Source organism: Castor canadensis, chromosome 4 (assembly GCF_047511655.1).
Source record: "Castor canadensis chromosome 4, mCasCan1.hap1v2, whole genome shotgun sequence".
In the NCBI taxonomy this organism is placed as follows: domain Eukaryota; kingdom Metazoa; phylum Chordata; class Mammalia; order Rodentia; family Castoridae; genus Castor; species Castor canadensis.
In genome coordinates, this window is record NC_133389.1 from 136,644,890 (window position 1) to 136,672,611 (window position 27,722).

Below are 27,722 nucleotides of genomic sequence, written 5' to 3' on the forward strand. Positions count from 1 at the left end.
TTTGCCTAAATTTGATCAATTGCATATTCTGAATATTTAAACATCACAACATACATAGTTTCTATAAATTAAAATTTGGTGGTAATATTCTTCCTAAAGATATGGGACATGGTGGCACATGCTTGAATCCCTATATTCAGGAGGCTAAGGCAGGAGGAAGTCACCTGGACTACATGCAGGATGCTCTCAGCAAAGGTAATAATGTTCAAAGACTTTGCCTGGAAGATCTTGTCTTCAGATATGACATGATTACTTTAAGAAACTGGGGAATGATTTTATGAAGTCAGTAATAGCCCATGGATCAACAGCCATTAGGCGATAACAGTTATGTTGACTAAGAACCTCATCTATCCAGCCTCATCAATCCAGAAAATGGGACCCTAACAGCCTCATCTAGAAAATGGGACCCCAAATTCCCTCATCTGGAAAATGTGATCAAACAACCAAAAGTCAGAGCCAGAGTAAAAGCTCCTACAGCTTTATGGAGAGGAGCACCACACCAACCCTTCCCCCACCCATACTCCAGGAGCCTCTAACTGCTACCTGTTCTCTATCAAGACAATGGGCTGGCACGAAGATACACGGCAGGGATTGGAGCCTTTCATTTTTGCAAAGTATGCCTGGTGGATTAACAAAATTGTCACTGATAATGGTGCCTCCCACCTCAATAAAATATCCTGACTGGAATTATGACCAGTGGGATACCATGGTCAGAAGACCCTGGTCCAGAAGACTTCAATTCCTTGGTATCCCTAAGAAAGAACTGAGCAGAGATACAGATTGCAAAGCAGCAGCAAAGTTTAATCAAGAGTGCGAGAGAGTGAAACCAGAAAAGTATACTCTCCTAGGAAGTGTGTGGAGGGAGGGCCAGTGAGGGGCCTTAAAAGAAGCACCTGTGGCTCAATAGCACAAGTGGCTTGGTTTGAATGGGTATGTATACACTATAAGAGGTGAGCAAGTTGGGGTGGGATTCAGGTGGTACTTAAGAGTGGCTTTTGGTGATTGACAGATTGATTGACTGTATCTGTGAATTCAATGAAATGCAGTCCATATTCATTAGGCAATAATTAGGGACCCTTGTTGTACATGTTCCAGCTTGGATCCAGATGAAAATGTTATATCAAAAGGGGCGTTATAGGGTATTTCAGGGTGAAGCTGGACCACCTGTTCCCCACCAGATGATTTCTGAGGATGTCATCTGTTCCCCATGGCCTGGTTTGGGTACTTTCCCTGAATTTTCTGCCACAGAATCACCTCCAGCTATTAAAGATCTTTGAGGCTTGTAGGGAGGATGAATGTTAGCAGCATTCCCCCTAAACCTTCCCAGTTGTTAATAAATTAAAACTTAAAACTCTGCCATGAGGTTGGCTAAATGCTGAGTGTGGGGATGGAGTTCAGAGGGTCAATAAATAGTTTTTTAAATAAAAAAATGAAACAATGTGATCCTTCATATATTTATATGGTAAGAGCAATGGTTTAAGCAAATCAGTTCTTAGAAAAATACAACTGCTAAAAGAGCTCTTATTAGTAGGCATAGAAGGCATTAAATCATCTGGTAAGGTTTTCTATTGACCTGTCTACTGTCACTGTAAACATAAGAGAAAAAGAATTTCTACATTGGATCCTTGAAGCAACACGTTCTATATATTAAAGTGAAACCAGATTTTTAAGGGTCCAGGCCCAAACTCCAGGCATTCTGTATGTCAGGTGGGCCACTCACCACAATAGCCAAATAAAGAGAGTAGTAATGGTGAAAGTCAGAAAAAAGGGAGTTTCATTACAGGACACAGGCAGAGATTTCAACTCATCTTCCAAGTATAAAAATGAGTTTTAAGTTAAAATAGAGGAAAAATTAGGGGAGATGGTGAGAGGTATGCATAGTTCCACAGTCCCAGTCCCAGTTATGGCCTGGTTGATCATTATCTCAGTGTTGTTGTGGGAGGAGTTCTACAGAAGTGAGTATTGCTGTGTTCACTGGAGGGAAGCAATCTGGTCAGGATAAGCAAGCCATTCTTGCCTGGTGGGTAGGCTGTCCTGAGGAGGCTCTGCTGTTCCTTTTCTTGGGGGCAGTTTTCTCTGTCCCTCTTTGTAAAGATGTCATCCATTGGTCCTGTCTTTTCTGAACTCTAAGGTATTGCAAGGTGATACAGAAATGGAAGGAGGAATACCAAGTTTACCTTCTGCTTTTAGTTATTTCATGGGCCCAAGTGAGGAGTTAGTGCTTTTAAGAAAAAATAGTTTAAGTACCTGTTACAAAAGATATTTTATCATATGATCATGATGTTACCTTATATTTGTATACTTTCCACTCAAAGATGAGACTCATTTTTTAATTTCTTCCAAAAAGATTTCAGTGAGCTACCTCATTCATCTTACACATTAAAAGATCCATAATTATATTGTTTAACACAGGCCAACAAATAAGTTGTAGAGGGCACAACAAATTATTTTACAGAAATTGTTAGTCTTATTGGCAATTTATAGATTTTCTTTTAATATCTAGCAAACCAATTGACTAGAATTTCCTCCTTTTCAATTTTTTGAGGACAGCAGTACTGGAGTTCGAAATTAGTGCATTGCACTTTCTAGGCAAGTACCAATGGCTCTACCACTTGAACCATTGTCCAAACCCTTTTTGCTTTAGTTTTACTTTTTTGATAGGGTCTCATACTTTTATGCCCGAGGCTAGCATCAAACTGCAATCCTCTTAACTGGGCCTCCTGCATACCTAGGATTATAGGCATTTTAAAATTTAAGTGTATAAAGTTAGAAAAGAATCATACTGCACAATCCATTTGAGAGCAGTTTTATACTTTATTAATATTATATATTGTAAAATTATAGAATTAAAATATTCATTTTCATACTACATTTATTGATAAATATGATATTTAATGAATTTGACTATTTTTTTCTTTATTCATTTATTTATATGTACATACATTGCTTGGGCCATTTCTCCCTTCTGCTCCCCTTTGCCTCCTCTCTCCCTCGCCCCTCCTCACTTCCAGACATGAATTTGACTATTTCACAGGTATTTCAAAATCTATCCAAGGCATTTATTGTGAGAAGTTCATGTTGAAACAAGTTTTTAAATATTATAAACCAACAGTTTACCTGGAGATATAGTACATGATGTACTTGGTTAACTCAAAAGTCTAAGGTTTAATAACAGATTTTCATCAGTGACAAAGCTTGGGGAATTCTTTGACATGGTGTTCATTCAGTTTTAATTGTTACTAAGATTAAAGGTTTAAACAATAACATAGATGCTTATCTGGGTATTTTGTTATTTGAGGCAGGTTTCTTTCCTTATGAGTTGATTGCAGTAAGGAATTCTTGTACAGTCATAATGTGGTTGAGTATCAAGGCAGAACTCTGCACTTCAGTAAATGATCAAATAACTAACCTGTCTGGCAGTTCTTAAGTGATGAACTGCAGTTCAAAAGAGAACTTAGCACACAATTGAGAGTACTTGGCAGTATCTCATCACCAATCTTTAATATCAATATTTCATAGTGAGTCACTTTCCTTCCCCTCCTAAAAAGCTAAATTGGTTCTCTGAAACCCTGGAAACCCTTTATTTCTGTGAGAATAAATCAGATGATAGAATCCACTAGAGTGGACAAATGGCTATAATTTTTACTAGATATTCCTGGAAAACCAACATGACACAATAAAGTATAAATTATCTTTTAACTGTAGGTTCAGTTTGCAGAAATAAGTGGGGGGGGGAAGCAAAAAATGTAGTTATTCTTCTAGAATAAAACTCTGCAACAAAGTACATTTTGTAATCTCTAGAAAATACTGACAGGAAACAGATTTTATAAATGTTTGAAAGCTACATTCAGAATAAAAAAGCATATTTGGTTTTAAAAATCTACGTAGGAAAGCAAGATTTTCCTTTATAGTTACAGCATCACCTCTTTATATACCTGCCTAAATGTACATGTGTGTTATGAATAAATAAATTTTTATTCAACTTAATAGTACTAATAATATCTTTCTTATGAATTTTGAAAACTAATACTATTTTTAATTTTTCCTTGAACTATATATATATGCATTTCTCTTTAGACTATCACATGTTCATGTGATTTAATCACACTTTCTCTGAATGGAGGTAATTATTAGTTGTGATATCCACAGGTTTTATCCAAAACAGTTAATGACTTATTCTATTATATTCAAAGACTGCACAGTCTTTTTCAAATATTTGATATGTTAGACGTCTGAGTGATTTCAATTTTCCAATCAAATTGCCTATCACAAGCATGTAAGGGAAATGCAGAGACCCAGGCCCCCACCCATACCTAATGAATCAGAATCTTCAGGACAGATGATTCATGCCCTATTTAGAGTGGAAATGCTGATTTAGTTTCCAATTGATTTAATAACTCACATCTGAAGAAAGCAATTTCCTCACATGTGAAGTCAGCCTCACTAAACAGAACACAAAACAAACACTAAGTACAACAGAAAGGAAGCAATTGAGGGATATGCAAAGAGCAAAATTTTGGAAAAAATTTTAGCTTCGACTGAAAACATTCCATCAGTTTCAGACTCCTGGATAATGCTATGAACATAAATGGAACCCTGAATTTCTTATAATAGAAATCAGAAAATCTTTTAAAACTATACTTGACTGGAAAGAAATCTCAGTTTTTCTGTCTTACCAAATAGAGAAAAATAAGCAAGGTCAATGATACAAAGCCCACAAATGATTTGATTTTCAATAAAGGACTTTGGTGCAGCCTCTCTCATTTCAATAATCTACAAATTCATCAGAGTTTGCTAGGACTTCCCAATTAACTATGCAATTTGTCCTTTTATCCACATCATAATCAAGCATCCATTCCTTCTGTCCATAAAAACTACTGAAAGTCTATCAGGACTTGGTACTTTGGCCAGTGGGTGGCCCTGGATATCCAGTGAGCTCCTGTTTTAGCAATTATGGACACAGCAGGACATTGCTGTGTACTTCAAGAATGTGAATTTGCATGATTTCTTTAAGATTCATTTCTTATTTTAAGTCTGTACACAGCAAAAGACCAATGAGAAAGCTATAATCAGAATTTCTTTAGAGAAATGCTAATTTTCTATAAGAATTTATTCTTCTTACTTTCTTATTTGTAAGAAGTTATATCATGGTACTTTTCAAATGCTTATTCTTGATGTACATTTCTCTCAGCAAAACACTTTTTTGTTGTTTTTAAACAATAATAAATCCAGTTAATACAGACAAAAATGTAGTTTCATTAAACTTAAAAACTCCTCTCTCCTAAATACAGAGTCTGGTCATTTTCCCATTTCATTTTGAGACTTATATGTCAATAGATTGGTTAATAATGCCTATAGTTCATAGCATATTATAATTCAGTTGTGCAACATCTCACACTGTTCATTTGCATTTTTCTTGATTTTTGCTACCATTTCTCATCCACCAAATAGACATCTATTGTAAATTGCTTAATAAGTGTTATTAAATATACTTGAGTGAGGTACAATGTGAAATTTTGATATATTTTAATATTTTAAAGGTATATAAATGGTATTGTGCCAAAAATTCATTGTTTTATGTTTTCTCCAGGCTTTTGTTCATCAATTTGGTGCTTACTCCTGCTGCACATTGTTAACAAGATTCAATCATATTCTACTTACCTGTTATTCCATGGACATAGACATTTAGATTGCCTCTTATTTCTCGCTGTCATGAACAACTAAAATTTTACATGGCTTATGTAAGCATTTATCTGAAATATTATCTCATCAGTGCTCTTCCTGCGCTGCAGGGCATGTTCATTCTTAACATAGCTAAATAATCTTGGAGAATTGCTTTTCAGTGTACCTATCCTAGGTTATAAACACCCCAGCATCACCAAAGAGTTTTATTCTCCCACCTTTGCCTCAGCACTGGCTTAGGAATTGTTTCTTAAAATTTCTTTCCTGTGTTGTATTGTTACTGTGTTACTTTGTACTGCATTACATTTGTCACATGTAATACTTTTTATACTTTTTTGTGTTTTATATATCATTCTCTATTGCCATTGCTTTTATACTCAGTTCCCTAATGATTTCCTGTTGCTGTGGTTCTTTGTGTCTTCTAGGACTATAGATCGGTACTGTTCAACAATGCTGAAAATGTTCTCTACAATTTCACCACTACTCACGTGTGGCTGTTAAACATAAGAAATGCAACTAATGTGAACTTGGAATAGAATATTCAATTGAATATATTTTGATTGACTTATAATTATAATTTTTAGTTTTTAAACTAATACTGGATTAAAATTTAGAGAGTCTCGTGTGTAGCATAGTTTATTTCAGCTTTAAATATTCATGCCTTGTTGATTATTTTATTTTTTTATAGTTCTTCTACAAATATTTTTTATATTAATGAGCTTCTATAGACAATGTTCTTTTACAACCCATGTCCCAGGTCAAAAAGTACAAATAAAATAAAAAGGATCAGTGTGCTGTTGTATATTATTAACTGCTAATGAAAATTAGAACTTTTCTGGGTTCTTCTGACAAGATTTTTTAAATTTTAAAGTGCTTTCTCTTCAGTAAAGCCATCTTTAGTGTTAATCATTAATCTCGCCATATACATCATGTTGACTCCAAACCTCATAGTCTTCTTCTTTTGGCCCAGACACTCAGAACTTAAAAGTAGCTTCAAGTTAAGGAAAGGTCATTTTTTCACAGTTCAGTTCTATGAAAACCTTCCATCTCCCATTGAATGTCATAGTCCAGGACTGAAGCAATTATGTATAAGAACTTCAGGGTCAATTGGAAAGTCATTTTGAAAACTGGCATTAGTTGATCTTATTTATCACCACAAATGTGAAAATATGCAGTCCTGAAAAAAGTGACCTCTCTGTGGACATGTGTTACTTTTTAAAAGGAGAGAGCCATATGAAGTGGGCTGAGGTTGGACCACAAAAATCAGCACAATGAAAACAAATGGAATAATGGCACTAGAATTCCAACTGCCAACTGTTTTAAAGAGATGGAGTGTCAGCATTCAATTTCATTTTAAACACCACACTACAAAAGACCTATTTTTAAAAATAAAAAAAGGATTGAGGGACAAGAAAAAAATAAAAAGAATATCTAAACAATTGAATGACCACCCCCATTTGTGCCTAATGAACTTTAACCATATCTCCTTCATCCAATTTCAGTTCTTTTGGAGTATGATTATCAGCAATTCTCTGACTTCCAAGACAAATCTGAGTAAATTCACTGGAACTCCCTGTTGGGATGCGATGCCACTTTCACTTTGAAGCAAATCTCACTGTCATCCTGTCCAATGACTTTTAATTTAATGTATTCTCCTTCCTTCTTGTCCCCCAAGTCCTCAGCTAAAGCTTTTGCATCCTGGTCACACATGGTGACAGTGGCTTTACCTGGGGGTCTCCACACCTCAGCAGTCTCTGACAGAAAGAATCTTGCTCTGGGGTTTAAAAATCTATTTTCTCTTGGTCATTTTAGTTAATATGTTTTCTAGCTCATCATCTGTTCATTAAAAATCATTTTATTTCAACATAAATTCTTTTTTTATTTTTATTATATTACTGTTGTACTGGGGGTACATTGTGATGTTTACAAAAGTGCTTACAATTTACCTTAGTTAAATTCATCTTCCTTATCCTTTTTTTTTCTTCTTACCACTTCATTTTCCCATTTTCACACATGAGTACATAATATTTCCATCATATTCACCCTCTTTCATGCTTTCCTTATATGCTCACCCCTCCAACTGGTACCTACTCCAAGACATGTTTTATCTTCCCATCCTTCATTTTTGAAAAACAAAATTTGGTTTGTTTAAGAGAGCTATGTACATGGAAGTGCCAAAAGGAAACTCCTTGTGTAGTTATATTAAACAAGCAAAAACATCATTTTTCTTCTTCTTCTTTTCTTATACAAAAATCAGAAAACCAGAGGGCAGAACAGGTCTTACTTGGGGGATTGGTAACTGTGGGAAAAGGGGAGAAGGTGGGGAAAAGGAGAAAGAGGATAAATGTGTGTACTGTGTACACATGTATGTAAATGGAAAAATTATATCTGTTCAAACTATTACAGGAATGGGGGAAGGGCAGATGAAGAATAGTAGAGGGGGTGAATCAAAATACGATATATTTAATATATTATAAGAACTTTTGTAAATGCCACAATGTACCCCCCAGAAGAACAATAAAAAAGAGCTGTACAAGGGGTTTCATTACGACATTTCCACGTATATATGTATTGTATCTTGAATTGTTCGTTCCTTCCATTTTTCTACTTTCTACCTTAATCCCTTGTGATTTCAACAGGTTTAAATATTTTATATTCATTCTTACATAGAAAATACATCAACCATATTCATCTTCTTTACTTCCTACTTTTAGTCTCCCCCTCCCACTCTTGCCCCCTCCTTAATGTGGCCTGTTTTTGATTTTGTCCTTCATTGTTCAGTGGGATTTTTGCCTTGGTATTATACCTATGCATGCATTTTACTAAGATGATGTAATCCCCTCCATTGCAATTCCTCACCTTTTTCTCCCTGTCCTGTGTAAATTTTCATTGTGTTTCATTGTTCCTACACAGGTGTGATATATTTCATTATTATTCTTTCCTTTCTTTCCTTCTTTACTCTCTCCCTTGTTCTTCTCTACCAGTTCCACTTTTTAGTACATATTCTATATGTATTTCTATACATGTATAATATTGCTTATATTTTTGTTGTGCCAATAGTTCACATATGAGGAAACATGTGGTTTTTCAATTCTTTATTTGGATGTAATCTCTACTCTTTCACAAGAATATGGAAGTAATGGAGTGCACTTCTCTATGACTCTTTTTGGAGGCACAGGATGCTATTTAGTCCCATCAGTATTTCCTTTGATCTCATAGTAAGTGCTTTCCAGCAAGGCAGCTATGCAGTAAAATGCATATGGTACTCCTTCTAAGAAATGAGTATGCTGTGAGCACATATTTTGAAACCACATAAAATCCTGTTTTCTGGTAAACTTTTACTCCCTTGTTAGATCTATTAGTGGTTCTTGTTTGAATAAACTATTTGTGTGATTTTGTGAAAGGATGATTTTCCCTGGTATAAAATCCTTTCTTCATTTAGTAGTTTGCATATCATGTTAAAAATTACTTTCTTCTCGAATGGTTATTTATTCACTTGAACATTTATATTAATAAAAATTAATATTCGTAGATTTTAGGCTGGAGGGGAAGGTGGAAGGCCAGCCTGGATACTGTTAGCTCAAGACCTTATCTGAAAAACAGACTAAAAGTATTGAGGTTGTGGGTCTGAGTCTAATCCCCAATACTGCAAAAAACAAAACAACAATAATAAAAACCATTCCTATTTCAGCTAATGCTCCATGCCAAATATAATTGTTTATTTGATACTAAATGTGTCTAGTTCTTTTGCTAGTAGGAGACCTTTCAAGCTGGCTTCTATTTATTTCTGACTTGTTCTATCATTCTTCAGATATTTTCTTACTTGCTATCACATTATCTTCCAGACACAGCTGTCCTTTTATGCCCTTATCCCTAGAATCAGCCATTTCTCCAAGATGCCCTAGAGCTTGATGTAGGAACAAAAATCTTGGAGTTGGTTGGTCTTCTACCAAAATGCAATTGCTTCTAAGTCTTGTCAGAGAACAGAACTGGAAAATGTTCATACAAAATGCAGTGTTCTCTCTCTGTTGCTTTTTCCTTCTTATGTTGTCTCTCTCTCTCTCTCTCTCTCTCTCTCTCTCTCTCTCTCTCTCTCTCATACACACACACACATACACACACACCCTGCACACATAAATCCAGACAGATCTATTTAATTCTAGTTTAGTTACCAATATTTTCTATTTCAATATACTATCTGCATTTTCTTGTTCTTAATTTGAGATGCTACAGTTCTTTTGAAAATAATCTCTATAATTTACCTGACTAGCAAGTGCAAAGCAAGTTCAAACCCCAATACTAAAAAAAGTTAAATACCAAAAAAAAGAGAAATTCTACTTACATGATAGCTGAATCTACCAACTACCTTGTGATGAAACAAGATTCACACACAATCCAATGCAATAGTTAGCTGTTGCTTAATCTGAATGTTTGTGTGGCCCACACTCATACATTGAAAACTAATACCTAAAGTGATGGCATTAGCAGGAGGGATTCTGGAGGTAATTATGTCATTGAGGAAGGGCATGTCGGGACCTTCCATCTGAGGAGCACACAAAGAGAAGGAGCCATCTATGAACTCGGAAATGGTGCCCCTGAATGTGCTGGTGCCTGTATTCGGGATGTTCCTACCTCCAGAACTATAAAAAATAAATTTCTTTTGTTTAAAAGTTACACAGTTTATGGTGTTTTATTATAGCAGCCAGATGAACTAAAAGAGCACATTTTAATATCCACTTTATACAATAAAGTTTCTTTCGGCAGCACCAAATAATACTGTAAAGTTTATTGTCATTTTAATAGCTTCATTGACATATAATTCATATACAGTTAAGGCATTCAGAGTTTACAGTGTGCTGGTTTTGTATATTTAAAGAACTGTGTAAACATCACCATAATCTAATTTTAGAACTTTTCATGCTCCTCCAAAAAAGAAATCCTGCTAGCACATTCTTCTTCCTCAACTCTCCAGCTCCAGGAAACTAAACCTAACTTATTTCTTATAGAAATTTCTATTCTGGATTTCTCAGATAAATGGAATTGCACAATATATTATTTTTGGCTTATATTACTTAGAACAATGTCTTCAAGGTATATTTATGTTGTAGATTGTATAAACACTTCTTTTTTTATGACTGAATAATTTCCCATTTTGTGGATATATCACATTTTATTTATCCATTCACCACTTGACAGGTATTTGGGTTGTTTCCACATTTTGCTGTTATAAATAATATTGCTATGAACATCTGTATATGAATTTTTGGGTCCTATGGTTAACTCTATGCATAAGAACTCGAGGAACTGCCAAATAGTTTTCCAAAGTGACTGTACCACTTTATGTTCTTCTCGGCAATATACATGCTTCAGTTTTTTCATGTCCTTTCCAACAAGGTTATTGTCTGTTTTGTGAGCATTTTTTTGTGTTTTTGTTTGGTTATTTGTTTTTGAGACAGGGTCTTACTGTATAGCCTGAGGCTGGCCTCAAACTGGATATCCTCCTGCCTCAGGCTCCTGAGTGCTTGGATTATAGGTGGGTACCACCATACTCAACTTGATGTTTTGCTTCTAAGTATGACAGATTGGATGGAAACAGCATCTTATTTTGCTTTTGATTTTCATTATCCTTTTATTTGTGGTGCTGGGGTTTGAATTCAGGGCTTTGTGCTTGCTAGGCAGGGGCTCTCCCATTTTCACCATGCCCCTTGTCTTTTTGCTTTACTTATTTTTCTGGATAGGGTCTTGCTTTTTGCCATTGGCTGGCCTTGGACCATAAACCTCTTTCCTATGACTTCCACATAGCTAGGGTTACAGGTGTGCACAATCATGCCTAGCAATTTTCACTGACTTAATGACTATGAGACACCTTGCCATGTGCTAATCAACCACTTGAATAACCTCCTTGAAGAAATGTATATGGAAATCTTCTATTCATTTTATTTGAATTACTTATCTTTATCTTAACAAATTATAAGAGTTCTTTATATATTCTGGGTGCAAATTCCTTATCAGATACATGATTTGAAAACATACATTTTTTTTCTGTGTTATCTTCTTACATTTTTATTTATGGTGCTATTTATGTAAAAGAAGTTTGCAGTATTTTAAAAATTCCAATGATGTCCATTTTATTTGTATTTCTATTGTCATTTGTGCTTTCTCTGCTCTAAGAAAGTCACATATTTCTAAATAGCATCGTGGGGATTTGCTTTTATGTTGTCTCTCATATTTTTTAGCTCTTAGATTATTGTCTGTGATCCATTTGGAGTGTAATTATTGTGCATGCAGTAACTAAGAAGTCTACCTATTTGCACATGGATGTCTGGTACTGACATTTCTTTTTTTATTTATTAGTAGATCTGGGGTTTGAACTCAGGGCTTCCCACTTGTAAACCAGGCACTCTACCACTTAAGACATAGGTCCAGCCTGTTTTGGCTTTCAGGATCTGTCAAACAATTTGTCTTGGCTGGACTTAAACCATGATCCTCCTGATCTCAGCCTCCCAAGGTACTAGAATTTATGCCATCAGCCACTTGTGACAGCAGTTCCATTTCTTGAAAAGACTATTTTTTGCCTATCAAATTGCCTTAATACCCCTGTAAAAAAATCAATCAACCATAAATGAATAAATTTAGTTTTGGACATCCATGCCTATTCTATGTCTGTATCTATTTGTGTTAAGACTGTGCTATAATGTCTTGATTACTTTAACTTAGTTGGAAGTTTTGAAAGATGGATCTGTGATTCCTCCTCCTTTTCAATATTCTTTTTACTCTTTTGATAACACATGATTGGCTCATCAATTTCTGCAAAGTAGATTTGTATTTTAGCATTACGAGATACCACTATTCATAAGTATGTCATGTATTTCCATCTACTATTTCCTTTATTTCAATAATTTTTATAATTTTTAATGTAAAAGTCTTACACTTATTTTGTTAAATTTATTCTTATTTTATTATTTTATGCTATTACAGATGAAATTACATTTCTACTTATTTTATTGTTGTGCGAATGGGTGTATACTATAGCATTTACAAAGGTTCTTACAATGTATCAAATGTATCATACTTGAATTCATTGCTCTTTTTATGTCTTCTCCCCTGATTCCTGGAACAGTTTCAGCAGATATCTTTTTTGCATTTACGTACAGGTATATACATTATTTTTACCATGTTCATCCTCCTATCCCCATTCTCCACTACCTCCCCCTGTCCCACTGGTGTAAAACCCCTTACCCCCAGGCAGAACCTGAAGTCTTCCTGTTCTCTGATTTTGTAGAAGAAATTACTAAGAAAAACATGGTGTTTTTGCTACTTTGAAATAAAGACAGCTACACGGGAGATTCCTTGTGTTGATTCATGCATATATGTATTACAACCCCAATTGGTTTATCCCTACCAGTCCTCTTCACTTTGCCCTAATCCCATTCCCATGGTAGCCCCAGCCAGTTTAAGATTTCTATATTCATTCCTGTACAGTGACCACACCAACCATATTCAACTGTTGGGTTTCCTTCCCTTGTCCTATCCCTCCCATGCACAGCCTCCCCTCAGTGTAACCAATGTCCCATAGTGTTTCTGCATTTGTGTAGGTCTATAATCTGCATGTGAGGGAGAACATGTGGCTTTTGGCCTTCTAAGTCTGCTAACTTCATTTAAGATGATATTCTCCAATTCTATCCATTTACCTGTGAATGAAAAAATTTCATTCTTCTTTGAAGAAGCTGAATAAAATTCCATTGTGTATAAACACCACTTTTTCTTAATACATTCATCAGTAGTAGGGCATCTTGGTTGTTTCCATAGCTTGGCTATTGTGAATAGTGCTTCAGTAAACATGGGTGTGCAGATGTCTTTGTAATAACGTGACACACATTCCTTTGGGTATATCCCTAGGAGTAGTATTGCTGGATCATATGGCAGATCTATTTCTAATTTTTTAAGGAGACTTCATAGTGTTTTCCATAGTGATTGTACTAGCTTACATTCCCACCAGCAATGTATGAGGGATCCTTTTGTCCTACATCCTTGCCAACATTTGTTGTTGTTGGTGTTCTTGATGGTAGTTATTCTAACAGGGGTGAGGTGGAATCTTAAAGGGGTTTTGATTTGCATTTACTTTATGGCCAGTGTTGGTGAGCATTTTTTTCATGTGTTTCAGCCATTTGAACTTCTTCCTTTGAAAATGTTCTGTTCAGTTCAGTTGCTCATTTTTTAATTGGGTCATTGATTTTTGGGGAGTTTACTTGTTTGTGCTCCCTATATATTCTAGTTACCAGTCCCTTTTCTGATGTATAGCTGGCAAAGATTTTCTCCCATTCTATGGGTGACCTATTTAATTTAGAGACCTTTGTTTTGTTGTGCAGAACCATCTAGTTTCAGTTTTCTGCAGATAGATATCCATTTTTCCTAGCAACATTGATGAAAGGCAGTCTTTTCTCCCTTGCTTCTTTTTGGCATCTTTGTCAGAAATTAGGTGGGCATAGCTGTGTGGATTCATATCTGGGTCTTTTATTCTGTTCCACTGGTTTTCATATATGTTTTTGTGCTAGTATCATGCTGTTTTTATTGCCATGGCTCTATAGTATAGTTTGAAGTTGGTTATTGTGATACCTCCAGTGTTGCTCTTTTTGCTCAGTATTGCCTTGGCTATTCACAGTCTTTTGTGTTTTCAAGTGAAATTTATGGTTGTTTTTCCAAAATCTGTAATGAATGTCATTGGGATTTTGATGGGAATTGTGTTGACCATGTAGATTGCTTTTGGTACTTTCACCATTTTTACTATGTTGGTTCTGCCAATCCATTGTTGGTTCTGCCAATCCATGAGAATGGGAGATCTTTCTACCTTCTGTAGTCTTCTTCTATTTTTTCTTCAATGGTTTGCGGGTCCCTTGTAGAGGTCATTCACATCCTTTGTTAAGTTTATTTGTAGGTATTTGGAGTCTTTTAGGTATAAGATCATGTCATCTGTGCATAGGTATAGTTGACTACTTCTTTTCCTATTTGTATTCATTTTAATCCTTCTTCCTGCTTTATTGTTCTGTCTATGAATTCCAAGTCTATGTTGAGTATGAGTGGGGAAAGTGGGCATCCTTGTCGCATTTCTGACTTTAGGGGAAATGGTTTCAGCCTTTTCCCCATTAAGTATGATGTTGGCTGTAAGTTTGTCATATATAGCCTTTATAATGTTGAGGTACATTCATTCTATTGCTAGTTCCATCAGAGTTTTGATCATGAATGGTATCTAATCTTATTGAAGACTTTGTCTGCATCTATTGATATGATCAGGTGGCTTTTGTCCTTGCTTGTGCTAATGTGTGGTGTTACATTTAATGATTTGCATATGTAGAACCATCCCTGCAACCCAGGGATGAAGCCAACTTGATCATGGTATATATCTTTTTGACATGTTGCTTATTATATTTGGTTTTCCATTATTTTATTAAGGATTTTTGCATCAATATTCATTAAGAATATTGGCCTGTAGTTCTACTTTTGTATGTTTCCTTGTACATTCATCTTGTTTTGAGATGAATGTAATACTGGCTTCATAAATGTGTAAGGCAGTGTTCTTTCCCATCTATTTTGTGGGAAAGTTTAAGAAGTGTTGGTATTAGTTCTTCTTTAAAGATCTGATGGAATTCAGTAGAGAATCTATCAGGTCCCTGACTTTTCTTTTCTGGGAGACTATTGCTGCTTCAATTTCAGTACATGGTATAGATCTGTTTAGGTGATTAATAGCCTATTAATTCAGTTTTGGGTGGTCATATGTATCTAGAAATTTTTCCACTTATTCAAGATTTTACAATTTATTGGAATATAGATTCTCAAAGTAGTTTCTGAGGATTCTTTGGATTTCTTTTGTGTTTTTTGTTATCTCTCCTTTTTCATTTCTAATTTTATTAATTTGTTTCTTTTCCCTCCTCATTTTAGTCAGATTTACCAGGGGTTTGTCAATTTTGTTTATCTTTTCAAATAATCAGCTTTTTGTTCCATTGATACTTTGTATTTTTTTTTTTTGGTCTCTATTTCATTAATTTCATTCCTTATTTTTATTATTTCTCTCCTGTTAGTTTTGGGTTTAGCTTGTTCTTGTTTTTCTAGGAGTTTGAGATGAAGCATTAGGTTGTTTATTTGAGATATTTCTGTGTTTTTAGAATGTGCATTCATGGCTATAAACTTTCCTCTTAGGTAGGACTGCCTTTGTTGTGTCCTGTAGGTTCTGATGGGTGCTGTTTTCATTTTCATTAAATTCTAGGAACTTTTTGATTTCTTGTTTTATTTCGCTTATAGCCCACTGATCATTAAGCAATGTGTTGTTCAACCTCCAATTATTCGCATATTTTCTGCTGCTTTTGTTGTTGAGTTCTAGTTTTATTGTATTGTATTCAGATAATATACAGTGGGTCATTTCAGTTTTCTTATATTTGTTGAGACTTGCTTTGTGCCCAAAGATATGGTCTATTTTGGAGAAAGTTCCATGTACTGCTGAGGAGAATGTATATTGTGCTATTGCAGGGTAGAATATTCTGTAGACATCTTTCAGGTCCATTTGATCTATGGTGTCATGTAGTTTTATAATTTCTTTGTTGATTTTTTGTCTGGATGACCTATCTATTGGTAATAGGAGATATTAACATCTCCCACTACCACTGTGTTAGTGTCTATATGTGATTTTAACTCTTTAGTGTATGTTTAATGAAGTTGGGTACACTGACATTGGGTGCATATAAGTTGATAATTGTTTTCTTCTTGTTGTATTGCTCCTTTTTTCTAATATGAAATGACCTTCTTTGTCTCTTTTGATTAATGTAAGTTTGAAGACCACTTTGAAATTAGGTGTTACTCATGGCTGTTTTGCGGGGCCATTAACTTGGTAAATTTTCTTCCAGCTTTTCACTGTAAGCCAGTATTTATTTCTGTCAATAAGATGGGTGTCTTGTAAACAAGATTACTAGAGCTTCCTTTTTCATCCACTTTGTCAAAGGGAGCCTTTGATGGGGAGTTGAGTTTATGAATGTACAGTGTTAATATTGAGAGCTATGTGGTGATTCCTGCCATTTAGTTGCTTTTGTTGTTTAAGGATTTGAGTGTATGCAGTCAATCCAATGCTACTCTCTGAGTACATTCTTTTTCTTTTCCTGTGGTTTAATACTTTCTGTCATTTTGTGAGTTTTTTTTGTTTTCATTCTGTGTGTAGGAAGGGTAAATTATCAATAACAAATTCATAGCTTGAATACCAGACCAGTTGTTTACATATTATATAGAGAACTCCTTGGTGATAACATCTATAAACATTGGGAATTGGGGTCAGGGGTCATGGTTGTTTGGATAAAAATAGAAAATTGTATAATTTGAAAAGGTGGAGCTAAAAGGGGGGACAAGAAGTGGAGGATGGGGTGACTGGGGAAAGAGGTGTGGGTGGCAGATACAGGATTTTAGGGTACTTGTGTGTGTTAGAGCATAGTTCAGCTGTTTTAGTGGTGGGTTCTTATGTTGGGGATTGCAAGGATAAGGATGTGTACAGTTGGTAAAGTAGGCTAATCAGTGGGTAGTAAGTGTGGAGGATAGAGGGATAGTGAGTTGACAGGTAAGGGAAGGCAAGAAAGGGAGGTGAAGTCAGGGGAAGAGTGTGGATGAAAGGGGCAGAAAGAATATTTGGTGGGGAGAACAATGGATTGTAACACAAGAAAAGGTGAGAAAGTGAAAGGTGTAAGAATAGAGATAAGAAAACAATAATAGTAAAATTAAAAATACTAAGTAAAAAAGGGGGAAAAAGTAAGAAAAAATGCAATAGTAAAAGTACAGTCAGTTTGGCAAAAGTTCTGGACTTACTCCTCTGCTGTCCAATCCAGTTATTGACACTTATTACTGAGCACTTCTCAGTGGCCCTGTCTCTTCTCAAGTTTGGTATTCTGGGCTATGAGGGGAAGGGTGTTGCCCCTATTGTTGGACAACTTGATGTAGGGGGTGAATCCACTGGAGGTTTTTCTTTCTCTGTTTTCCCTGGTCTGAAAGGCCATCTGTTCCATGCAGGAATCTGAAGTGGTCTCACCAGATGGCTGCCTTGTGAGCAGTAGTTGGTTCCTTCTGTTCACAGGGCAGGCTGCAATTGAAACCTGTGATAGCTCACTACCAGTTTGTGAAAGATGGTCAGATCTGTTGTGGTTTCTCCCAGCTGGCAGCTGAGTTGCTTTACAGCTGCAATTCTGACTGGCTAGCTCCTTCCCCAGCAATGCAAAGCTATTCAGTTTTATAATTTACTGCCTTTGTTTTTCAGTGCAATCTGCCCACAAACTATGCTGGATTATGTCCTGGGGGGTGAGGGAGGGGGGATTGTGTGTGTTGCATGGTGCTTACTTGTTGGGTTTGAAGACTTACCCAGGCACCTTTGAAATTCACTGCTGGTGAGAAATAGCAGTCGGCTTTTCTCAAAGCAGATGCTTATTAGGAATTGGTTCAGTTTGACAGGTGTAGATAAGCTTTGCACAGAATAGGGGTCTAGTACATTGTAGGGTTCATTTCTGTTTGATGCTCTATCTTCTACATTTTGCAAAAAAAAAACCCACAAAAAACACGGGGAGAAAGAGCCAGGGGGCTTTTCCCAGGGCAGACACTCCTAGTGATTGTGCCGTGTGGGAATTTCCCTGGCTGTTAGGTGCAATTAAAAGCTATTTTAAGCTATTTAAATCTGGATTAAAAAATCCAGATTTTTTAATTCCACAAGTGATTGAATTTTTCTGTGCACCTTATGTTTTGATGGAACTTGTTAGTGAAAAAGAATTAGAATTATCCAAATGTAGCTCCCACATCTCAAAGTGGTTTCTGAAACATGGAGCTCAGTAATTCTAATTCCCTCTCCTATCCACCATCTTAGAGTCTATGAAATTATAGTCTTAATCACACTTTTGAATTTTTCTGCATAAAGTTCAGAAACATGATTGATTTATGTATATTGACCATGTGTCCTACAAATTTACTTGTATGTACATTAGTTCTAATGAGTATTGTTTTGTTTTTAAGTGGATTCGTTAACATTTCCTATAAGCAAGATAATGCTATCAGAAATAGAATTTTACTCTTTTTTTCCCCCAATATGTACTCATCAATTCTTTTTGTTGTCTACTTGCCCTGGCTAGAACTTCCAGGATTTATGTAGATCCTTTATATCAAGTTGTGGAAAGCCTGTTTCAAATTGTGAATTGTACTTATAATTAAACTGTGTTGAGATTTTTCATTTTTTTTTTTTTTTTTTTTTTAGTACTGAGGTTTGAAATCAGGGTCTCATGCTTGCTAGGCAGGTGCTCGACCACTTAGCCATAGCCCAGCCTGGTATTGAGTGTTTTTCAAATGCATTTTCTGCACTTATTGAGGTATCATTTACCTTTCTGTCATTTATTCTATTCATATGACATATCACATTCATTGGCTTTAAGATGATAAAATAATTTTGCATGCCTGGAATATTTTCCACATGGTCATGGAGTCTAATATGTTTTATACTTCTCTTATCATTGCATATGGTAATAGATTCTATTTACTTATCATTTGTTCTGGAATTCTGCATCTGTAGTTCTAAAAATATGGATTCATGGTTTTCTTTCCTTTGATATCTTTGATTTTAGGATGTTGGATGTTTTCACTCCTCTTCCATTTTTTTGGAAGAATTTGTTGAGAGGTTGTATTAATTCTTTAAATACTTTCTAGAGTTCAGCATTGGGGCCATTTGAACCTAGGAATTTCAATTATGGTGTTTTTCAAATTGCTTGCTGCTTTATTTTTTGCATATATATACAATATATATATACATATATGTATATCCAGATTTTTTAATTCCACAAGTGATTGTCTACATCTATAGAATCTGTACAGAATATGTTCATTTAAAATATGTTATGTAATATAGTGATATCTGATTGTTCCATTAATATTCCCTTGTCAACCACTATATTTCTTTAAACTTCAATCTTGAGTTAGTAATTTTATCCCCCTCTCTCTTTTTTAATGAATTTATCTAGAAATTTGTTAATTTTGTTAATTTAAACAAATATCTTTATGTTTTGACTTTTTTGTGTTTCTATCCTTTATCAGTTTTTTCTCTGTGATCTTGTTTTGTACCCAGGGCCTGGCAATGACCAGGTAAGCACTCTACAGCGTGAGACATGATTTTACATCTTTTGTTTGTATGTTTTTTTGTTTTTACTAACTTTGCCCAGACTTAGCCTCAAACTTGGATTCTCCTGTCTCAGTCTCCAGAGTAGTTGTGGTTAAAGACATCAACTACCACACCCACTCAGTTTCTTTTTCCAGTTTCGAAGTTAGAAGTTTGGGTTATTTATTTATTTCCTACTTTTTTTTTTTTTCAGTGTTGGAGATTGAACTGAGGTCTTTGTATGTGGTAGGCAAGCACTCTCTACTGAACAATAGCAGCCTGCTGGTTTTAAATATAGGTATTCATAGCTACACATTTCCCTATAAGCATTACTTTATCCATATTCTTTATTTAGTGGTAGGTTTTGTGTTCATTTACATGAATCTACAAGTGATTTCTATCTTCTGTAAATTTATTTGATGTCTTACCTATCATTTGCAAATATGCTATTTAATTTCCAAATATTTATGGCTTTCTCAAATTTTTAGTGACTTTTGTTTTATTCTTTATGGCCAAATAAAATAATATAATATATAATTTCAATTCTATTTAAATTACTGACATACAGTTTACAGCCAATTATATTATCTCTACTGGAGAATATTCCAGGTGTTCATGAAAGAATGTGCATTCTACTATTGTAAGCTAGCATGATCTATAGGTGTCTATGACATCTAGTTGGTTTACATAGTTGTTCAAATATTGTGTGAATTTTAAAATCTTATTCATAGTTTTTCTATACATTATTTAAAGTGTGGCATTGAAGTCTTTATTAATGTTGAATTATCTATTTTCCTTTCAGTTTTTGCTTCATATATTTTGAGGTTTTCTTGCTTTGTGCATTTGTGTTTTAATTGTTATAGTTTCTGAATAGGTTAGCTTTTAAAAAATGCATAATGTGGATTATGGCATGGCTCAATTGACAGAGCAAACCCCTGAGTTTAGTTGTTAAATCTACTGCAAAAAGAATAAAAAGTAAATGTCTCTGGTAGCATAGTTTTCTTTTAAAGTTGGTTTTTACTCATATTAGTATGACTCCTCTGGTATCATAGCTTTTTGTAGCATTTTTTCCAACATTTTATTCTATTTCTTTACATCTTTGAACATAAAGTGCATATCCTAGAAAGCATATGGTCATATCTTTTCAATTTTCTCTGATAACCTTGCATTTTGACATTGAAATTCATTCATATTTAATATTATTAATGTAATTAGACTTATTTGTCTTCCATTTTATTTTTGTTTTCTGCATGTCATTTTTTCTCCTCTAGTCCCCCTTTACTTCTTTTGCTGTAACTGAACATTTTCTATTATAAAAATTATAATGCTTATTCATTACATTTTATTTTCTCAGTGGTTTTCTAGGGATTACAGCAGACATTGTAAGTAAGTAGAATCTGCTACTAATTTATACTAAATTTTCTGAGGAACAAAATGCTATTCTCATATTTCTGCATTCCATCTTCTTTTTGTGTTACTATTTTATACATATTATGTCTATTTATGTTAGAAATCCAAAATATTTTCTTAGGATAATATACTAGATAATTAAGTACCTTTAAAATAAGCTGAGAGAAATGAGAACAGGCAAGTATACATTTAAAATGTTTGCTTTTTTTTTTTGCTTCATGGTGACAATTTATTTCTATTTTGTGATTGAGGGAAAGGTTCAGTTAGCACTCAAAGCTGTACACTTCCTTACTAAAGCCAAAAGAAAATAAAATCTAAGTACCACCAGTTTTAGTTTTTTAACAAATAACAAATTTGCTAGGTGTTCTTTATTGTGTTTTTGATGGAAGACTAAAATTATAAATGAAAAACTCCATCTTGGAACAAAGCAAAGGTAGATTTGGACAAACCAACAAAACAAGTTTATTTTAAGCCAGTGGTAGAAAAACTTGGATTTATACAAGTCCTTATGAGAGTTCACAGCATATAAAAAATGACTTATTTAGTTCCACCCTCTTGATCTGCCTAGGATATTTTTTACACTAAAAGCAGAAAAGGAACCAGGAGAGAGCAAACAGAATCAGAATTTAGGGTAAGGATGGTTCCTTCTTTCAAAATGTCCTATTCCTCCATTTTTAAAATGCAAAAATCCTTAGTGACACCTGTTCTTTTCTTTAACCTTCTGTCATTGCAACCCTATCTAGGCAAGTCTTATCTCTTCCAACAAAGACACCTTCTTCAACTTGCCTCAGCTCATACTGTTCCCCAAATGATCTCCCCAAATGATCTGCTGCTTCATTCACGGCCCAGGTGCTAACTGCATAGCAAAGCATATGCAACAAACTTGGGTTGCATTTCATACAATCCCATGGCTTTTTGTTCTGCCTTGTCTGGACCTAAAGTATCCTCTTTCTATTTAGTATAAAATCCTAATATGAGATGAAACCCTGTCCCTATTAAAACTCTCACACTCAGGCTGATTGCACACATGTATTCTACAATATAGTTTTGTACTTTCTTCATATTTTACATAAGGGTTTCATGTATGCAGACTTTCTATTAGTATTCTGACCAGAGTACATACAAATCTAACTCCTAAATAAGTGCATTACAATTTGTTTAGAGTTAAAGACTTAATGGCAAAATGCAGGGAAGAAAAAGAGTATGTAACTTTATTTTACATAACTATCTAAAAAATAGATTCAGAGTATAAACACAATTTAATAGGGTCAATAGGTCCTTCAGATGGTTCCTGATGTGTAGGGGTAATCACTTTGTCCAAATAACTGCTTATTTGGATCTTCTGTAAATGCCTGTTCATGGAAACGTCAGTCTCTTTTCTCCTAGACAAGGTGCCACTAACCTCCTTAACTCCAACTCCACAGAAGCATCAGATTTTTATGGGTGCTTTCAGATGCAAGGTCTTTTAAAATCCATGAAAAATAACCACAAAATTAAAATGTGTTCCCTTCTTTCTAGATCCTGGGTAGGTAGGCTTCTCTTATTACACTAGTCAATATAATCTGTAGCTCCTCATACAGCAATTTCCATAGGAGAACTCATTCATTCAGTGGTGGTACCATCACTGGTGAAGAGCTACAGCAGCAGCTGCCATTTCTTCTCAAGGTTAATTGGCTTCTCCAGCTTCTTCTAATTTCCTCATGGGTAATGCATGTTTCCACCACTGTCTTCTTCCTTCAGACCAGGAGAAGCTCCTCTGACTGCCAATCCCCACAGCTATCTTGAAAATGGAAGCTGTTCTATACTTTTACCATTTCCCTCATTTTTATTTATTTGATTTTGAGATAGCATTTGCTGTTATTTCTTGCTTCTGCTCAGAATTGCTTCCATTTACCCCTCTTGTGGTTTTATTGCCAAACATATAAGATTTCTATGTGCCATAAGCCCAGCAACACAACTATGAATATTTATTGATGAAACATATTTTTAAATCAGTTAAGAAGGAAAGGCAGGAAGTATGCAATCTCATGTCTTCTATATTATCTATGTATCATCTTTATTGATGCTTTTGTGTATTGGGTGGAAAAGGACTTGAATTACTATCTAACACCACTTGATTTCATCCTAAAGAACTTTATTATAGTAATTCCTATATGTCAATCCTACTAGCAATCACTTCTTGTCATTTTTTATTATTTGGCAGTATTTTCATTTTTATTTATTTATTTTGGCAGACCTGGGGTTTAAGTTCAAGACTTTCATGATTGCTAAGTAGGGGCTCTGCCACTTGAACCATTACCACAGACCTTGGTTACATTCCGGACAGGTAGAGACTAAAGACAAATAGTGACAGTATGGCAGAGCATTACCTTTGTCGGATGCCTGTTAGTGACAATAATGAGCTTCCCAAACAGATGTAACCAACCAGGATTGAAATCCATCCATGTTCACAAACCTGGGGGAATTGTTTGCGCACACATCCAATAAAGGACACTGAAAATAACTCACATCAGTCAGAATGTGGAATCAATGCTATAGAGACAAAAGTAATAAGAGGAGTTGAGTTACAGTGGAGCAGTATGATTAAAATGTGTAATTATTACATTAATTATATGGAATTTTTAGAACACACCCTTCAAAGTGAGATTTAAAAAACATTATAACTTATTTTATCATAACTATACCATAGAACTGTGTTTTTAAGTCAAAACAACACTGATCTTAAAAATGAACACATACACACACACACACAGGTTTTACAATACAGACTCACATCATCTCTTAAGTGATTTTAACAGTCTTTAAACAAACTTGCCTCTTCTCAACCTCTTTTTGTAAGTATATCAGTGTTATTAACCTAAATAACTGCAAATTCTTTTCTGTGCCATACATTGTGATCATGTCTTCATTTCTCTCTCCATCGTCATTTCTTATGTATCCTGTCTAGAGCATTAAGCCCTAATAATGTAAAACTGCTTTGTTCTCCCTGACTTCATCAGGTTACTTCTAAACTGGTGGCTATGTACCTAGTAAGCATTCTTGCTGGAAACCTGCTCAAATATTACCTTTCTTGGATAATTACTACTGATTCTCTGGATCAGGTCAATTGTCACTTTCTCCAGAAGCCCCCTTGGCCCCCATGTGATGCACCAAGTCCCATGAAATTGCTACCATGGCACTTATATTACACATTGGCAAATACTAGTTTTGTGATTCTTTCAGGAGCTTTTTATTCTTTATGTCAGAATATTCCTTATTATTCTTTGTAAACCTAGAATCTAATATAGCTTGATAAACAGTAGACTAAGCACTTAACAGAGTGGACATCTGTCTACTGGGTAGTATAACTCCTATATTCTAGACATATTGTTTAGCCTAAATTTGATGGCTGTTATGCTTATATTAGATATGAGGGCTTCCTTTCTGTAATAAATATTATTCATATCACATTTCTTATTGCATAAAATGTTCATGTATTTTTTCAGACATTGCTATTTGTCCCTATCTGTTTATGATGTCTTGATAACTAAAAAGTAAAAATAAGATAAAATCATTGATCATTACTTACTTTTAAATACTTAATTTTATTTGAATATGAATTCTTCATTAAATCTCTGCGTATGAAATCTCACTCAGTAGACTTTGCAAGGCAGGGAATTACTTCTGAGCTGATGGGATTGTTTGGAGTCCCCTTTGCTATCATCTACAGCCATTGGAGGTCTGCATATTGGTTTTGGTCATGAGAAGAGTTATAAGTATAACTAAGTATAAGTATGGTCATCAGGGACCTTGAAAACCTGTCCTGGAAGAAAAAGTAGGAAAAATCTGATCACATGGCTCAGTGGAGAGTGGAGAGAGGTCTCAGAGATGACATTTCTGAAGCAGGACCTGGGAGCTACTAAACAGAGAGAGTGCACATGAGGGTCTTCATGGGCAGGTATCTGAAATGACCTTGAATTACTAAAATAGAAGGCTGGAGACATATTGCTATTGTTCCTGTAATTCCATATTTAATTCTAGAGCACACAAGTTGGGCAATCACGGATAGTGTTATTTTTGTTATTGTAACCCAGTATCACCAGCTTCAATCACTATATACAGCACAGCATTGGAATCAGACTTCCTGTGGTCAAATATAGATTCTAACACCAACAGACTGAAACTGGGCAGGTTAGCTAAACACTCTGTGTTCAGTGCCTCATCTATTTATTAAATGACAATAATAATAAAACCAATGCCACAAAGCTGTTGTGAGGATTATATTATGTAATATATGTGAAGTGCTCAGAAGTAAGCATTGCAACTAATAAATTATGTAAATATTCACTACTGTTACTATTGTTACTTATTCTAAAGGGTACTCTGAGAAGTTTCTGTATTTTGCTAATGAATTATTTCTCCCAAGTAAGTAATAACAACATATCAAATATCCCAGAACAAGTAAGACATTGAAAGTTCACATTCTCCTTAAACACAGTCTATAACATTTTATATTTGGTGCATGCCTTATTTAAAATGGTTTGTACCAGCATAAATATGAAATCTATAGACACTTTTATCAAAGTATGGCCATGACAGAAGCAATCTTGAGGATTTTCATAGTATAACAGAAGTGTTATCTTTATAAGAGAAAAAAATTCAATATCAACTGGTTAACACATATTAACTAGTTAACACATATTAACACATATTATTGTCATTTAATAAATACATGAGGCACTGGACACAGAGTGTTTAGCTAACCTGCACAGTCATAAACCATAGCTTAGAAATTTATTGTCTTGGTAACTTTTTCTTTCCTACCTTAGAAAGCTGGAGTTTAATACTTTATCCAGTAATATCATTAAGTCCAAACATTGTAGCTGGCTAAAAGTTGTATGTTGGTCATGTTAAAAATGTTTACTCCAATTTTCAAAGCATTGACCATTGATAACTCAGATCATCTTCATTATGTTATTCAAATAAGCATTCTTTTATTTTGGACACATATATTGACTTAATACTTTAAATAATATCCTAAAAGACAAGGAAAATGTAAACCTAATTTTACATTGCCATAATTTTAAAGCACAAATATAGAAGTAGAAACAAATTGCTACAGTTATCTATGTAGATCTGGATATAATTTAAATACATGAAGTCATAGTATATCTATACATGCAATAAATAAATGCACATCATAATTCTAACAGTTGCACAATATTTCATTTAGGTAGAATAACAATATTTTTAAATGAAAATTTTAGTGATTCATACATATTCTGAAAGTCTGGATGCCTATGTCAAGTTGCCCATTTCAGATCTGAGAATATGATTATTTTTTTCCTTTATTGTTGATCTGAATGGGGGTATATTGTGGCAGTTACAGAGGTTCTTACAATGTATAAAATATATCATACTTGAATTCACCCCTTCCACTGCTCTCCTTTATACTTCCCTACTCCTGGAACAGTTTCAACAGGTATCATTTGTATATTTACATACATGTGCACACATTTTTTGCATCATATTTGCCCTCCTATCCCCTTTCCTAGCCACCTCCTCTTTCCACCGGTGCCAACCCTCCCCACTAGGCAGGACCTGTTCCATCCTCCTGTTCTTTGATTTTGTAGAATAAAAAAAGAAGAAAGATAAAAAGAAAAAAAGGGGCATTTATGCTTGTTTGAGGCACAGGTAGCTGTACAGAGAGTGTCTCTGTGATATTTCCATGTACAGATTTATTGTAACCCCAATTGCTTTATCTCCTCTAATTTTTTAAAGGGACTAAGGTAGAATAAAGAATGCTATTTTTAATTTAAAATGTATTCCTTAAAGTTAAACACTAATCTGTAGCTGAAAATTATATTTATAGCATAACTCAATTCTGACTCATAGATGTTTCATAGAACAGAGTAACCAAGAATAGATTGACCTAGCTTTCAAAAATGATCATAGTATAGGATAGTTTTGGCAGTACTAAAAGACAAAAAATGTAGTGTCCAGAATTGAATGTGCATTTAAAAAAATATGGTAACATCTATCACCCTGAGTAACAAATTTGTGATATCATTGAATAGTTGTTCTAACCTAGCATGTTTAATATAAATAGCAATTCTATAGGAAAAAATGCACAATTAAATATAAAGATTTACTATGTAGTTAGATATTGGAACTTTACTGAAGTTGGAGACTTGAGATTTTTCTATTTTCAAGTAATTAGCATTTATCAGTTCTCACAGAAACTTGCTTTTTAATGGCTTGACCTCAGAGTGAGAAGCCATCCCCAAACTTGTCAGATGATATTTGGGAGCCCCATGCAACATAACTTGGTCTGTCTTCCCAGTTGCTCATCAGCTCTGATAAGAATCTTTGTAATTACTGAAACCTATTTGTGTAATGTATGAATATAGCAAGGTTTTACCATTGGTAAGCTATCAATGAGACTGTAGTTGCAACTATTTTCCTGTACTTCTCTGCATAAATTAGTTGAAAATCA

The 27,722-nt window shown here is 34.6% G+C and overlaps 1 protein-coding gene and 1 pseudogene across 2 annotated transcripts in view; one reads left to right on the plus strand and one right to left on the minus strand.

Moving 5' to 3' along the window:
• Window positions 1-27,722, plus strand: part of Znf804a (zinc finger protein 804A) — a 395,234-nt gene that overhangs the window by 200,704 nt on the left and 166,808 nt on the right. The gene's annotated exons all lie outside the window — the stretch shown is intronic.
• Window positions 7,146-7,392, minus strand: LOC109680390 (small ubiquitin-related modifier 1-like; annotated as a pseudogene).